Source organism: Desmodus rotundus, chromosome 6 (genome assembly GCF_022682495.2).
Source record: "Desmodus rotundus isolate HL8 chromosome 6, HLdesRot8A.1, whole genome shotgun sequence".
NCBI lineage: Eukaryota > Metazoa > Chordata > Mammalia > Chiroptera > Phyllostomidae > Desmodus > Desmodus rotundus.
The window spans coordinates 75,086,874-75,090,188 of record NC_071392.1 but is presented as its reverse complement, the minus strand read 5'-3'; the positions used below and the strand labels follow the sequence as shown (position 1 = coordinate 75,090,188).

Here is a 3,315-nt window from a genome sequence, read left to right as displayed (position 1 = left end):
AAAAGAAAAAACTGTGAATCTTTTAAACATGCATAAAAGTACAGAGAATAACAATAAATATGCATGTACACACCACTGAAATCCAACAACTGTTCGTTTCTTGCCATGTTTGATTCAGTGATAGCCCATCGGTGGTTTTACACGTTTACTCTGTAAGTGTGCATGCTCAAACAATACCGAATGTTGGTTTGCGTATTTTAAAATCGATCTAAATGGTATTATATTGTATACATTCTTCTGCAAACTTTAATTTTTCTCAACTTTTATTTTACATTTATTCATGTTGTTTCATGTGACTCCAGTTCATGAATTGTAACTGCTGAGTACTATTTCATTGTTTGAACATAGCACAATTTTAAAAATATTTTTTTAATTTATTTACAGAGAGAAGGGAAGAGAGGGAGAAAAGAGAGGGAGAGAAGCATCCATGTGTGAGAGATACATTGACCAGTTGACCAGTTGCCCCCAATTGGGGATCTGGCCTGCAACCCAGGCATGTACCCTAACTGGGAATCGAACCAGCAACCCCTTGGTTCGCAGGCTGGCGCTCAATCCACTGAGCCACACCAGTCAGGGCATGAATATACCACAATTAATTTATTCATTCTTCTGCTAATGGGTATTTAGGATGTTTCCAGCTTCCAAATTATAAACATGCTGCCCTGGACAGTGATGTGCCTGCCTCCTTGGCATCTATATAAGCGCTGCTGAAAGGTAGATACCTAGGTGTAGAATTTCTGAGTCATAGAATATGTGCTTAACTTCACTACTTAAACTTCACTAGTTATTGCCAAGTTGCTCTACAGAGCAGCTGGACAAATTTACACTCTTAACAGTGGCTTTCAGTGCTTGTTTAGACTCACTGACTCATCTATAAATTTGTCTGCTCACCACTCCCTCTTGCACTCCACTCCTTCCTTCTTATGAAGAATATCCTTTGGTGGCATTTCAGCGAAAGTCTTTGAGTGGTAAATAATCTCAGTCATTGCCTTAAAATGTCCTTATTTCACACCATGTGAATGGCAATTGAGTGGGCATAGAATTTTAGGTTGAGAGTTTTCTCTTGGTCTTTTGAAGATATTCTTTTTTCTATAATATTTTGTTGCTAATAAGAAGTCAGCTGCCAATATAATTGTTATGTTTTTAGGCAAACAGACTGTTTTCTGTTTGATTTCAAGATTTTTCTCTTTCTCCTCAGTATTCTGCAATTTCACTATAATGTGTTTATAAGCTCTGGACTCTTCAACTTGAGGATTGTGGTTTTTGTCCATTTTGGGAAATTCTTAATCATTACTGATTGGAATATTACATTCCCCCCATTCTTTCTGTCTCTTTCAGGAGCCCCAATTTTGTATATGGGTGTGATATGCCATATCTATCTATCTATCTATCTATCTAACTCATTCTTTCCCTCATGTTTTTAAATTTTCTATCTCATCATCTTCCCCCCGAAATTTGAATGATTTCATCAGCTCTATCTTCCAGTTCACTAATTCTCTTTCCAACTGGGTCTAGTCTACTGTTTAATACACCATTGAGTCTTTAATTTCAATCATATGTCCCTCATTTTTTAATGTTTTAACTTTCCCACTTTTTAAAAAAGATTTTATTTATTTTTAAAGAAGGGGGAAGGGAAGGAGAAAGAGGGAGGGAAACATCAGTGTGTGGTTGCCTCTCAAGTGCCCCCTACTGGGAACCCAGGCATGTGCCTTGACTGGGAATCGAAGTAGCAACCCTTTGCTTCACAGTCCAGCGTTCAATCCACTGAGCCACACCAGCCAAGGCTCATAATGCAATATTTTTATTATGGTTTATTTTCTTGTCTTTAATCTATAATGCTTTTAAGTATACTTATTACATATTGTATAGTATTTTTCATGTTGTATTACTCACAGCTCTAAGGGTGTTAATTCTCCTGTTTGTTGTGTCGGCTGACTCTTTCTTACAGTGGATTACTTCCTTGTCTAGTTCATAATATTTTATTGTGGGCTTTTCTTCAGCAGTTTGTGTGTGTAGGTGTTAGTGAGAGTCCCATATGTCCTAGACTATGCAAACATTCTTACAGGGTTCTTTCTTGCTTCCTGAGGTTGTGCGGTATTGCTAGGGATTGCAAGGGTCCTAAACCAGATTTCTATTTACTTTCTCTGCTTGAGGACCAACGTCATGCAGATAACAGAGATCCAGATGCAAGGGAAGCAATTGCTCAGACTTGGGACAACAAACAATCTCTCAGGGTTGACTTGTATTTTTTCCCCCTGTTCTCTGCTTCCTTGGACAGGTGTGTGTAGTTTTTAATCTTCTTTCCACGGGCAAGGTACATCTTCGATGTCCTGAGCTTATGCAGGAGGTCCAGCCCGAGCTCCCTTCCTGTGGTGGGCTAAAGCCACCTGTCCTATAACTGGAAGCATTAAAATGCAGCTCCTGACCCAGGGCATATTCTACCTGAAACCTTCCACGGGCCCCTGTGACAGCCTCCTCTTCTCTTTTATTCGGCGTTGTGTTCCTTCCTTAATTCTAAGAACTGTGTTTCCTTTTTCAAAATAAATCTTTGCAACTGCCCATGTTGCAATTTTTAAATTCTATTTTGCAGCATTTCTGTGTGTGTGTTCTAGGGGACACTGGGTGAGGAGATAGCTACATTAGTTCAGTCTGCCACATTCCCAGAAGTTCCCCTCTAGATTCTCTTTGTCATTTCTATCCCTAACACTCTCTGTGTCAGTAAGTTGCATCGTGATTTGCAAAAGGATTTCTCATAGTTTCTGACCTAATCCTCCCTACAACTCTGAGAAATAAGTATGACTGTTCCCACAAGTATTACTGAATCTTACCCTTTGGACACTGAATCCTGTGCATTTCATAGCTTGTGCTTTACACGGAGAGGTAGGCCATCTGTTTGCTTCTACTCTAGAGAGGGCAGGCAGTGGGTATGTGTTTGGCAGGGGACAGAAGAAAAAAAAATCCAGGAAAAGCAGGGCTCGTCCGGGATTTGAACCCGGGACCTCTCGCACCCTAAGCGAGAATCATACCCCTAGACCAACGAGCCTGTCATAATTGCCCCCTGCCACATGTGCCTTCCATGCCACATCAGCTTCAGCCGCAGTTTGTGGTTTCTGGAGGCGGCTTCTCTTCTCCCAGGCTGGCTCCTAGCCCAGGCCGGCGGCACTCCGCAGGCCTCGCCCCTCGTTCCCTCCCGCGCCTCCCCGTCCTACTGCGGAGCCACGCAGATACCTGCTGCTCCAGGCAGGGCCCCTTCTTAACTGGGATCAGCCAGCCGCCCCCCACCCCCACCCCAAGGCTACCACGCGGAGTTCCTGG

The 3,315-nt window shown here is 42.1% G+C and overlaps 1 non-coding gene across 1 annotated transcript; it reads right to left on the bottom strand.

Moving 5' to 3' along the window:
• Nucleotides 1–2,971: 2,971 nt before the first annotated feature.
• On the bottom strand, nt 2,972–3,043 carry TRNAP-AGG (transfer RNA proline (anticodon AGG)). The gene has a single exon. It is a non-coding gene; the product is annotated as a tRNA-Pro (tRNA).
• Between the last annotated feature and the right edge of the window lie 272 nt (nt 3,044–3,315).